We start from the raw sequence: 14184 nt of genomic DNA, 5'->3' as shown, positions 1-14184 counted from the left end.
TTTTTTTTTTTTTTTTTTTTTTTTAAGAGATGATCCCGTAATTTTTTCGATAAGAACTTTAGTAGCGCAAGATGTGCAAATTGTTCATATATAATATTTAGATGTAACGCTCCTGATATTTTTAGCTTGTGTCATAAAATCACATATATATGAAGGCGAAGAATCTTAGTAAATCTCTGTGAAAAAGTTCTAATCTAACATCTCGTCGATAAGGATATAATAATAAAAACATGTGTTTTTGCCAAATTTAACCTGTTGTCTCACACACATCATCTACATTTCATCACGTCAATCTTGTTACTCAGTTTCCTAAAATTCGCGAAAAATATGTATTCTTGGACTGTACGCGATTAAATTTACCAAGGATCACGCGCGTTCGCGACGTGGATCTTTCATGATTCTTCACGACAACGTTTTTCCCATCTTCTTTGTCGTCGTCCTTCGCCGAGGACCGGAAAGGAGCTCGTAGCTCTTCCTCCGAGGGCATCCCTGCGACTGAGACCGGAGCAGCTTTGTCCTCGTTACGCGGATTAATAGACACTTTACGTTCCTTTCGGACAATCTGGGAAATTAGCGTCGGCCGAGCGTAACTCATTCATGGGTAGTTAACGGCGGATAGCCGGGGCTTCGCCGGACTTAATACGCGAGTCATAAGTCGTGAAGTTCTTGCGCGAAGGCAGGCGCCCGACCATCGAAGAGAAGACGTCAGGACGGAGGAAAAGAAGAAGGAAGAGAGTGGAAGGAGGTTAGACAGCGGAGGAAGAGTTTGGGAACGGAAAAGAAGGAAGCCGGGGGAGAAAAAGAAGGTCGCGGGAGATGGTGGATGACAGGAACGTTGGGGTGGGTAGCGAAGGGTGGTTGGCGGTGGAAAGTGGCGGCAGTACCGGGATGTGCCTGGAGGTGGAGGAAGAATATGCGGCTGCAAGAAAGAGCCGTCCAATATTTCAGCGCAGGACGATCGCGCGACTGAGCGACCGGGCGACCACTTGAAATATCTTGTCGCCGGGCGAAAACTTTCGGGCACCGGCAGCCGCTGAAACATGCTGACGTAACGTATAAGTATAGGACCGCGAAGCAGGCAAGCGGGAGAAGTCGAAGCTGTCGAGTCGAGTCGAATCGAGTCGAATCGAAAAGCGTTGTGATCTGCCTGACTCGCAACTGACTCGTTCTACTTCGCGAATGCAAGATGCACTATGTTATCCTTGCGGTCACACTGTCATTTTTTTTCTGTTTCATTATAGATGAATAGAGATTGAATAATTGACCTAAAGGAACTTGTAATAAATAAATGTGACAATTAGTTTTTTATTAATGTCATAGAGCAACAGTAAATTTGACAAACACATTTACTACATACGAGTTACATGTTTTGTATACATTACTTATTATAAAATTTGTAATCTTAGAAAAAACTTCTAATCGACATTTTTATTTGATTGTTAAGCTCGATATAATATTTATATATACATGCAATATAAAATTCTAAAGAGTTATGCAGTTTAACAGTAATCGAATGGAGCATGAAAGATCATATCATGGTAATGACGTTATGACGAACCAATTTTCTACAAACTTGATTTGAACTGTCTCGAATAAAACATTCATGGGCTAATTAAGAATAAGTGTTCTCGAATATGTCGACAATAATATGTCAACGAATCAGAGATTTAAATATATGCCAAGTGCTCGCTTTGATGCCAAATTACGTTGTGAATTCAGTTACCGTAATAAAGATAATTAAACGTCAAGATTTAGTAAAACAAGGCGAAAAGTAATTAAGTGAGTTACGTAAAGTAATTAAGTAAAGTAAAATATACGTTGAAATCTTGACAATGCAAAATATTCAATATGTTTAGTAGATTTTTCGTTAATAAATTAAACAAGTTACATAAACGCAGTTTAGACTTATTTACGACAGCAAGTACAGAGCGATAAATACTAATATAATTATACAAAAATAAGATAAAATTGTATTTAGCGTGTATAAGACTTTGCATAGCACGCGAATCTCAATTTAAGAGTGTACGGTTAAAATATTAATTTTTCCTAGAAGAATTGAGAATATTAATCGAGCGGCATTTTCAGATTTCTAGTGACGTGGAAAAATCTGATGGCCGTTGCAATATCTTTCATAAAGCATCCTTTTATAGATAGATTCTCTACGTTTTTTCTCAAGAAGCTTAGGATATCGATTTTTCGTAGAAAAGATATAATTAAAAGTTATTGATCTCCGTTATTCCATGAGATATTCTGCTTCTGTCAAGTTTTAATAGATTTTTTAGAAAATCTCTTAAAAATAAGTGAAAAGCACTTATTATTTGTGTATAAGTGTAAAAATTTAGTTTGTTTAATTTCTATTTTAATTATGAAATTTTTGTTAAAAAAGAAATCTGTTTCAAAATTATTGGATCGTCCGGAAAGTTCGTGCCGATGTTGAAGGAAAATTGAAACGCAGAAAATTTAAATTTTAGTATACATTTATTAAATTATATAGGTTAGTCGACACGAACTTTCCGAACAACCCAATACTAATCTAAATGTGATATCTCCTTTTGTATTCTTCATGTTATTTTTTTCTATTCTTTATTCTCGCGTCTTGCAAGGAGCCAAAATCTCTCTCTGGCCATGCTAAAATCAACGTGAAACAATGCCGTTCATTGCAAACAAGTGGCAATACTTTCAAAGCGCCTAATTTTACAGGACAAAAGCGATTTAATATCAGTCGATATAATAATCCTTAACTATCGTCAAATTATGGATATAGATCGAAGGTCATGCAAAATGAGTTAAACGTCGCCGTCTCGACTAAGCGAGATCGATATACTAGATTACCAATAGTGTATTTTTTTCATTATCTCAAATAGCCAATGTAACAAGAATACAAGAAGAATAATAACATTTGGAATATCGATATTTATGGAATTATGTATATTAGTGAAAAATAAAAGAATTTATCAAATCGGATTTTTAAATTTTAAACTTGCACTGGATAACAGAAACTTATTTTTATCTAATTTTAAGTAAATTAACTAATAAATTCACTTTAATTCAAACTAATAAATCAACTTTAATCGAAATAATTTTCTTATAGAAATTTCTAAAAGAATTTCTTTTAGAATCCTAGTATGAAAATTATAATAAATGATCATTTGTCATCACGCTTACCATTTCTAAAAGAACTGTTTTGTAAATTTTTACTTTGATTTTTACCAATACAAATTAATTTCTTGTATTTTGATCCATAACTGAAAAATTATAATATATTTTCGGATCACCCGATATGATCGATTCAAGCTATATTCCTCGATAATGATGCGATCGAATAGTTCCGTTCGTCTCACAGAAGACGAAGAGAACCAGTCAGTTAGTCAGCTAGTCAGCCAGCCAGCCAGCCAGCCAGCCAGCCAGCCAGCCAGCCAGTCAGCCAGTCAGCCGGTTGGGCCGTTGTGCTGGGGGTTGAAGTGGAACTGAGCCGTACACGGGGTGTGCGAGACGACGGCGCCGGAACGGCGCGCCGCGGCGCCACGTGGCCAACCCTCCCACCCGTCGCTATCTTGCCACGTACCCTCCTTCGGCGCACCGTCACGCGTCTTTCGTCCCCTTGCACCAACGAACCCGCTGTTTCCCCTCTACACCACTCGACAGGCTAACCCTCCTCATTCTTCTTTTTCCTCTTTCCGCACCCTCTTCCTCTCCATCGTCTCCTTTCATCCCCTTTGCTCATTGCTGGCCAACCGGCACCGTCTCTCTATCTCTAAGAGCAAATAGGATATCCCAAGTGTAGAGATACTTGCTACCCTTCGATAATGACCGTTGGCCGAATAGTTGTGTGCTACCGCGATATCGTGGTTTTTACGAAATTCATGGCTTCGTCCTTGGAACGGAGAATATATAAAAACTTATCGGATAATGCTTGCATGGCTACGTCTATAACGTATAATTAGCTATACTGTAATTAGGAAAATAATAAATTAAAATATGCCATGTGCTTGTAAGGGTTGAATTATAGGAATATTATTGTATCATACTAATTATTTTAGTTATTTCTTATATGACGGGTTAGACGCTAAAATTAGCGTCATTCAATATTTTAATACATAATATGCATTTGATACATTTTAAGAGAAGCAAAAGGTACAAAAAAAATGAAAAAAATAGTTAAAAGAACATATCAAGTATAAATACGTATAAGTGCACTGTTAAATGCATTATTTTTTTTTGCTTTTCCGCTATTTAAGTATGTCGCACTTAATTTGTAATTTCAGCATGCATAACGATAAACGTCGCACAAGTATTATACGACGTCGTTTCCTCCGACCGTATATTTCTTCGGGAAAGCGACGGGCAGAGCGGATTCAAAATGCGCGTGAGTGAGAGCGATACGGAAAGAGAGGAAAGAAAGGGAGATGCAAAGCGAAACGAAGAACACGTGGGACAAATAAATATGGTCGACGCGCACGTGCCAAAACGTACGCGCGTGGGTGGGCTCGTAATTTTTGGCGGTGACGATTTTTCAAAATCAAACGTAACCAAAAGGTCGTGCTATAAATTCCACTCCTCCGCTGCGCTCTTCCCCACTATCCCCTTCTGCATTCTCCATACCCGTTCGTAGATACATTGCGTAACGACACGTAACTCAATGTAATTCAATCGGCCCCGCATTTTTGCTCACGTTACTGCCATATATCAGCAGGCAGATCATACATCGGGCATGGTACGCCACCACTATCCCAAACCCCGTCCCGTGTGTCAGTGACAGATAGAAATGGCACTGCCGGGATGGAAATTAAAAATATAAAAAACTGTGCTCTATGCAAAGCTAACGCAACCTATTTTTTCAAATTGAATCGGGCCGAACTGCTCTTCGTATATTGAACGCGTTTCGGAGTCACGGTAATGGATGGCCGAAATGGAAGGTTGATTCGATGTGTAATTGTGCAATTGATACGAGCTGCAAGTATTATTAATGCTCTCGCGATTAGCCCTTTAAATACTGAAGAAGGTAGCGTTCGTGTTTACGAAGTGTTCGAACACATACTCCAAAAATACGGCATATACTATTATACTAAAAAAAAAAAAAAAAAACGATATTTTCTCTTTTTAGTAAATGCAGGAATCAAAATTACGTGATATTGAAGGTACATTTATATATTCAGTGAATGGCATCATATATATCATCCTATACTGAACAAAAATATATCGTTAAAAATGTAACTCTCAATATTTTTTTCTTTTTCGTATTAAGATTTAATTGTGTAAAAAAAAATAATATTGAAACAACTCAATTTAAATTGTTAAAAAATTCTTGCCGCATAATCTTATATTTTGTCATAATTTAGATTAATTTAAAAATATATATATAAACATTTGTTATTAATAGTGATTAAAAAAAAAAAAGAAACAATAATTACGAATTTCTTACATTAAGTCGAATGTAAAAGCGAATATTCAGTAGTACCTACTGTTTGCTTTGTAATATCAGTAGCATTATAATTAATGTCGCTATTAGTGTAATTATATACATTCTATATGTGTACTTAATTCGTAATTAACAGCGTTTGACCTAGAATGAAACGTGAATGCGAGCATATACGTGTGCATTGTATTGTTCGCGTAAATATTTACTTCACTCGCAAGTTAGACGTATAATATTTTGTAAAACAGGTGAAATCTCTCTCTTTGCGAACCATAGAATTTCAGATACGCTATTAACACTATTATTTAGTAACGTTTAACTACCTGAAAATACATGAACATTATAATAAATAATCGCGAAAGTGTTTAGCGACACAAAATAATGTTCATGTCAAAATACTTTTTATGCCGAAAGATTTTTTTGCGCAAATCAACGTTGAAACATTCGTTACGAGTTACGCTGTATAAAAAAACGATTCACCGGTAATGGTAATCTACTAAGATCGTTGCACAATAAAACGCTTCGCGAAATGGAATTCGGAAATTCGCAATCGGGCGTTTGCAAGGCGACAGTTAATTACTGCTTGGAAGGAAAGTCGACTGGTTTCACTGGGACAGAAATGCCGATACTTTCACGCCGTTAAAGACATCGATACAGTTTCGATTAATTGTATACTTTTTTTACCGCCAACGATACTCGTTGAATTTGCGATTACGTAAGCAAAAGGAAAAAAGAAACGTACAGTGAACTCGTAAGATTCGAAAATAAAATCGCAGACAATGAGACACTTCTCTCGAATTGTCACCAACTCAAATCACAAAATGTAACGAACCTGAATATAAATAAAACTGTCTTTTCCATTTCTCCGAGGATTTATGTCGATCATTTGATCTCTTTTTCTTCTCATTTAATATTTAAGCGTTACCCATTAAGTACTTACGTCTTGCGACGTAACGTTGATTTCCAGTGTCTAACGTAATAACAGATGCAATCACAAAATATTGGAACTTTTTTTTTCATAGCATGGATTAATGGGGGAAAAAAAAATAGATATATATATATCGATTCTAATTTTGCCCAATTATATATACGAGCTCGTATTATATCTGATACCACGAAAACGCGAAATGCGAGCACCTGAAATCGAGGCGCAGAAAGCGGAAAGTGTATGGATTCAAACCGGAATTGGTGAAAAAAAGATGAGGATGACATCGGAGTGCAGAATCCATTAGCAGGTCCAAGCGGAGGGCCGCGTTTTAGCATTGACGCCCGATCTTTCATCCCGCTGGGAGAGCTTTTGTACTTGTGCGAATGAATGAGCGCCCAAAATGGCTACCGCTCTCTCTCTCTTCTACCGTTCTGTCTCCTATATTGCTGTCTAAATCTCTCAGCAGCGAATTTCCACGCAAGACACGTGTCAAGGAAATCTTTGAGGAACGCGATCCCGTTGTTCTAAAGAACTTTAGCTTAGGTTCGCAATTGCCATTCCCAGATTGAATCCAAACAAAAAGATACGTTGCCTGTAATATTACATTTATCTAATTTTTCTATCTAATTTTTCTAACTATCTATAATTTATACTACTCGACTATTGCAAAATCGATCTTTTTATTATCATATATATTTTAAATAGGTTAATTACGATCGACTCTAAATCAATGTTCTTGCGAGATCAATGTTCTAGCAGTCGCTTGCAAAATGTTAGTTTATTGGCGGTTTCCGATTACATGCAGCGCATATCACTTCAAATAATGATGTGCATAGCAGTATTGCGCATCGCAATCGTTAAAGCGTCATTAAATCCACTCGTGGACTTACAGTCGACATAAAATCTATGCAAAGCGCGTATTCGAAAAGGCGCAGCTTCTTCCTTTCACTTTCCTTCTTTCTTTTCACTTTCCGTTCGCCCTCGCCCTTTCATCGCTTTTTCTCATACTTATGTTAGTCGGTACATTTCCTGTCTTCTCGCTCGAATCGATGTCTTCGTCTCTGACAAAGTCTTGTTCAAGGTCGTAGGGAAATATCAATGATTGCCGAGAATCTATAGAAGAGTTACGTTGAAATAAGAAAAGATATAAGAACGCTAGTGATGTGATCAATTTAAACTTACTAATCTGTAATCATATTTTTATTTCCTTCAACTGCATCTCTCCATCTGAATCTCTTGTTTAGTCCAAGATTTTATGTTATAGGCTGTTATAGGCTGTAATAGGTTTTAAAAAAAAATCAAAGTTACTTTTTAACATCTCTATTATATTACCAAATAGGTTTTTTAATTAATCAAAATTGAAATTTGAATAAAAATAAGCGTGATAATTGAGAGTGAAATTTCGCTCGTGTCAAAAAAGACTTAAATTGCACATGGAGGAGAGTTTAAAAATTTATATGTGACAAAGAACGTAGTTAATCTAAGTTATCAATGTTACATCTAATCTTGAAATTGATTATTTATTGTAATTAATTATTTAACAAACCATAATGATTGGATCATTGTTTCTAGAGAGAATCAATAAGTCAATACCATTTTCTAAATTAACTATGAAATGTAATTGTTTCTGCAGGATAATTTTACCTTGTGTTTTACTCATTTAAGCAGATTCTCGATAGCGTACTATTTTCCAATTATTCAATATGCTAATTATTTGTTTAAATGTCATAATTTTTGAAATTTAACAACGAAAATTTCTTTTTAATAAAATAAATAATTTTTTTTAATCTCTCGCGCTTAATCTCTCTTTTTCTTTTGGTATACGTATTCTGTATCTTAATCTCCTTTATATTTTATCTTAAAACCATCTTTACATTATTCTCTCGCGCGAATCTTTCTCTTTGATAGAAAGACAGAGCGAAACGGAAGTGACAAGAGAGAAGAAATACCTCGTAGCAAGCGAAGTATATTGGTTGAACGAACAAACGGAAATCGGTTTGGTATTGGTATGCTGCCAATGCAGGCATTGCAGGCAGCGGGGGGCGGGTGACAATTGGTCGTCGTTCACAAAGTGGATCAGCCGCATGCATAAAACTGGGGAAAAAAATCATGAAACGCTATGCTGTCGCGTTACCGCTCCGCTACCATCCGTACGGTAAATATTAGCCCGTCCAGATCTACTCGTACGGGACACTTTTTCTTCGCTGTCTCAGCGCGTTCTCGTTCACATAAACAAAGTAATGACGCGGCAGCCAACGCGAAACCCAATTCCCGGATTTCGGCGTTAGCTAGCCGACAATGGATGTAGCCTGTATGCACACGCATATCCACATATACTAACACTCGCGTACGAACGCGAGCTACGTTAGCTACGTATCGTTGTACGTGTTACGAACACGTTCACGAACGGTAAAAGCCACCTCGGCATGCATGTAAATCACTTCGACGACGTCGACTACGACGACGACGATGGCGACGACGAGGATCCTGCTCTCTCGTCCCCCTAAATCCTCTTCCTCTTTTCCTCTCTCACCCTCCCTCCCCCTTCTCGTCGTGCAGGTTAGCGTCGTGCATCGACTCACTCCACCGATATTAGCTATCGACTTCTCGCTAAACAATGCTTCGATCGCGAATGTGAGCTACAAACTCTCTCTCGCTCCTACATTCTCGTCCTCTAGTTTTATCTTCTTTAACTTTTTTTTTCGACTCTATAACCTGATATCCGCTACCTGGTCCACCCTTTCTACATCCCTTCGCTTCTACTTCTTTATCTTCTTATTCTTCTTTCTTTGTGTTTCTTGATTGGAGTATTTTGGTATCTATTACTTCAGGTTGTTGTCCTTGTTCCCTAACTTCATCTCATGTTCTTCTTTCTTGGGTTCCTATCTTGATCCTGCATCGTCGACCTTGTTAGCGCCGCTCGCTTATGCATTATTTTCGCTTCGGCTTCGATCTTGATCCTGCTATCCTCGCTATCCTCTTTTGCATTCTTCGAATTGAGAGAAGTTTCCCCTCTTCTTGTTTTTCTGTCTCTCCTGATATTTATTATCTCGCCACATCATTCTTGTTCTTTTAACACAGTCTTTCTCCATACCTTGCGCTTTTTTTTGTCCCCTTACTTCACTATCTTTACTCTCGATATTTATTATCTCATCATGTCTTCATTGTTTTGTTTCTCTCTCTCTCTCTTTCTCTCTCTCTCTCTCTCTCTCTCTCTCTCTCTCTCTCATACAATGTACATCCTTTCGTATTATTCTTCTTTCTTCATTCTTTACCTTAATCCTGTTCCTTCATCCTTGTTCTTCCTTTGAAAGGAATGATTACGACTTCTCTCGCTTTTGTTTCGTATCATCCCTTATATTTATTGTCTATTTGCATTATACATATATCGTTATATTCCTGAACTCCTTCTTGATAATCCTTTTCATTGTTATTTTCTTTCTTCGATTCTTTTTTTCGATCATCTTTTTTTTTTATTTTCAATATATTTCTTTATTGTTTTTTTTTATTACTTATTACTTTATTATTGTATCACTTATTACATTTATATATATAATTCTCCCCACTTCTTATACATATTTTTCCTTATCAAACATTTCTGTTTTTAATTATTAATAATTAATGATTAATAATTTCGATGATTAATAAATATACATCATTGTTGAGTGACTCGCATCGTTACATTTATCAACCGTTTATTTCTATTCCATTACACATATTTGCGCGTCATTGCTCATAATTTACAACTTTTTGTCAAAATCTCATTGGAAATTGTGTTACGGAAGTTTCGCACGCTTTTGTAAGGAGAGTCACTCTCGCAGAAATCGACGCGATTTTTGTAACAACCTAATATAACGACAGAGTTACATCATCTCCTTGCGTCTCTCCAATAACGCCTTCCTCGCTCAAATTACCTTTCTTCAGTTTTCCCGTCGCGATTTGCGATCCTTCTCCTTCGCTCTTTAACCAATCTGCAGAACTATCTTTTCCAGTTGCTACCGTCATTGACTATTTCGACGAACGTCGAGAGATCAGAAAAGAGGGATTTTCCGCGGCTTGGGGAAAACTTTTCAATATCAGGAATGAAAAAGTTGATGTCATGGTCGACTTCTTCGAAGTCGGACTCGTTCGTCGCATAGCTGGACCAATTTAGGGCAATAGATCAAGCGTGTGGAAAATAGCCGAAACGACCGTTTAGCAGGCGGACAATCTTAGAAGTTTCTATCTTCCGAGAAATCGTATTAAAACAATCTTTGCTGATTGAATTAATTCACTAATGCATCAATCGAGTGCCCATTACCGAATTTTCTTGTTAAATGCTAATTATTTAAATGCTACATCCAATAGCTGTATTTATAAAATGTTATACATATATTTAAAATTCCAAAACCTATAAAAACATCTCGGTAGAATGAAGATTGAAGGTTTTGAAATGTTCTATCTTCTCTTTATTAGAATAAAATATATTTTATATATAATATTAACAGTGTATTTTTGTTTCAGACTCTGATTAAGATTAGTATTTTATCTTAATATTTTAGTTTTAATATCTAATCTGTCATGTTTTACACATACATTTATAAAATACTATTATATTTTTAATTTAAAGATATTTATCGAAGCTAAAGCTAAAAATGAAATTAAATACACTAGATAGGAATGAATTAAATATTGAATGATTACTTCATATTAAAACATTTTGATATTTATTATGATAAATTGTTTCAAACGACAATAATAATTTTTTGTTATCTTATTTCCGTTAAAATTGCAATTGTTTTTACTAATTTTAGTGACCTCCTTATCTCCTAATATTCGATAATAATTTGAAAATCTGTATTTATTCAAGTGTGTTACTGAACTGAAACTGGACTTTCTCGGGCGAAATTATCATGCCTAATAATAAGTCACATTTCTTCTCAAAAGAGTAAAAAAGACATGCCATTAAATTTGCCGCAAAAGTTGCTAGATTTTTTAAATATTTATATATGTATTTACTAAATGTAATATTTTATATAATTATTATCGTTGTAGGGAATATTTATTTATTTAAATTAAAATTAAAAAAATATTTAATTAATTATAAAAAGTACCAATAATCTTAAATAAGAACTTATCGTATAATAAAAATTGAGACTTTATGTAAAAATCAATCCATAATAAGATGATCCGTTTTCTTTTTGTTACAGATGTTCAACATGCCGAGGACGAGAGGGTGAACCGACGACTTGTGATAAGATATAGACATAATGATGCCAGATCACGACGAAATACGTACTTCAAAAATGCCAATTTACGTTAGTGCAATTGTGGTGCGAGAAACTATTGCCGCGAGTGCGATTAACGTCGGCGAGGGCTTCATCATCGTTTCATTAAACGTCTTCAGCTTTTTTAAAAATGAGCTGGTGCTCAAGATAGGCCGGAGATAAGCTGATGACGGTTACGAGGTTACGAGCTCTCACGGATTTAAGAAAATTTTCGTAACGTATGATATGATTAAATCAAATTTTAATGTAAAATATTGTAAAATATTATTTCTTCTGTTAATTATTCTACTTTCTGACCGTGATTTACAATTCAATTGTGACTCACAATTCTTTCTCTAATTGGCGATTCATAGAAAAATGAAGAAAACAATCTCTTTTTTTTTTTTTTTTTCAGAATATCAGTTTATTTTAATTCGATCATATCTTACTTTTTTTGTAAAAATTTGATAATTAACCCTTAATTTCCAAAAGTGATATCAATGATGAAAAACCTAATGTTATTTAAAGATTATTAAGGCTTTACTTTAATAATCATAATTATGAGTTTGATGTTATGTTTATATATATTTTTATTTAAATAATTTATTTTTATATATAATGTTTATATGTGGAAAATATTATTTTTTAATTTAAAACAAAATATCTATAGATTTACATAGTATAAAGTTTTTAAGGGTTAATTGTCAAATCATTGATTATTGAAAGATCCGAATCGAAAGCTCCCTTGAGTCGTAACTTCGCGGATATTCCGATTTATGAATCGTCTCCGATCTTCGAATTCGAACCGCCAAGACATTAAATCGCCAAAACGAATAATTTGAGAGCGCTTAGAGCTTGGGGTAGACTAATTTCGCTGAAAGCGTCATTTTAACAATTTCGTATAATTCTTTTATGCAATTTTTTCGAGATCTTTGGAAGCAGGGACTGAATGTTGAAATAATACTAGTAATTTTACTAATAATTGTACATTGGTATTATGTACATCTCTATCTTAAAACATCGAAACCTTTTTTAATTATATCGATTAAACATCATACAAATACCGATGTAACTGAAATTTTCATAATACCGTATATATGTAATTTTTGGAACTATCGATATTATAACAATATAATTACTGTTATAATATTGAATGGTAATATTTTCAAATTAAATTTGTCAGTTTTTGTATTGATATTTTGTAAATGAAATAATTAAATATATAATACACATTTTATAATTTTTTTTTTTTAATATAATGACTTTAATCGTAAAGTTTTGTATTTATATAATTTATTTTATTTCCTTAATTTTTTTCTAAAATAAGTATGCATCATAAATACAATATAAAAATCTAATTGATAATATTAATATTGTTAAATAATATATTGAATTATATTTATGTATGTGTCTGTGTGTGAAATTCTATTCATAAAACAAATTTTAGATCTCTCTGTTCTCTTTGTCTTCGATCGTAATGAGTTTTTGTATTATGATAGAGAAAAGTAAAAGCTTCAATTTTATGTATTGATACTTTAAATAATATAATAGTAATATTGTATTATTATAAAAATGTTGTAATATCGAAGTTGCTGATATTACATTATACTGGTAATTATATCAATTGATTTTTATCTCAGTTATTATATAAAATAAAAAAAAATTTCGCGTTTATAATTTATCGTTATATAATTAATATTATTATTTCTGATCCCTGCTTCAAAACCTTTTCGATGCTGCGATCGGCGATATCTCAGTCAATTTTTAAGATATAAGATACATTGATAAACTTAGATTATAACGCGGCCATCTCGCAAAATACGAAACCAATCCTAGAACACAACGCAGTTGTTATAACTGCATAACTGCATATTTTGTAAGGACACGGCGGTGAGTGCGAATGGAGAGCAAGACGGGAAAAGGACGATGAAGAGTTAAAGCTCGCCGACATACAACGCCGTGCGTACAACGATCTCTGTCGTCTATAAAAAAGTAACCTCATAGTGCTCTAAGATGCACGCTATCGCTGCACAATGCGCCCCTTTCAAAATTGACATGCGCTATTAGTACATTATTTCTTGCTCTTAAATGCTGGTGTCGTAAACAAAAGCGCGAATTAGTGACATAGAATTATTACGAAAATGAATTTTTTCTCTTCTTTTTCCTTTTCTTTAATATAAGATTGATGTCAATAAAACCATTAATTGTTTTAAATATGGCTGTTTGTCTCTAAAATTTTGTTTTACTTTGAATTTAAAACATGTTAGCTCATTTATTAGAAGCAAGCAGTCACGTTTAAACAGAAAAAATTATATATTTTTTGTTGCGAGCGGAACGAGTACACAGTAAAGAATAATTATGAGTGAACTCGAAATTTTACTAGAAAGATAAAATCTAAAATTTTGAAGCTGCACTGCGAAAGAGTATCAAGCATTAATAGCGCATGTTCTTCCCGAAGGACGCACTGTGCAAAGAAATATAAATAAATGTAAAAGAAAGATAAACATTATATTATTGTACATGTAATTAAAGTAATACAGAGGTAAATATGAAAAAGCAGTCGCCACTGCGTTATATATAAATGAATATATATA

General features: G+C 34.4%; 1 protein-coding gene across 2 annotated transcripts in view; it reads left to right on the top strand.

The window, feature by feature from the left end:
• The window catches only part of LOC108691821 (forkhead box protein O-like), a 169196-nt gene extending 157329 nt beyond the window's left edge, over positions 1 to 11867 (top strand). The window contains exon 8 of one of the 2 annotated variants that reach the window (XM_018199737.1): positions 11534 to 11867. The gene's annotated coding sequence lies outside the window, so the exon portion shown is untranslated. The remainder of the gene's footprint in view (positions 1 to 11533) is intronic. The other variant, XM_018199735.1, reaches the window with a different exon arrangement.
• Positions 11868 to 14184: the final 2317 nt, after the last annotated feature.

The sequence above is a fragment of the Atta colombica genome, unplaced genomic scaffold (genome assembly GCF_001594045.1).
Source record: "Atta colombica isolate Treedump-2 unplaced genomic scaffold, Acol1.0 scaffold52, whole genome shotgun sequence".
Classification (NCBI taxonomy): Eukaryota; Metazoa; Arthropoda; class Insecta; order Hymenoptera; family Formicidae; genus Atta; species Atta colombica.
This window is presented reverse-complemented; position numbering and strand designations above follow the sequence as displayed.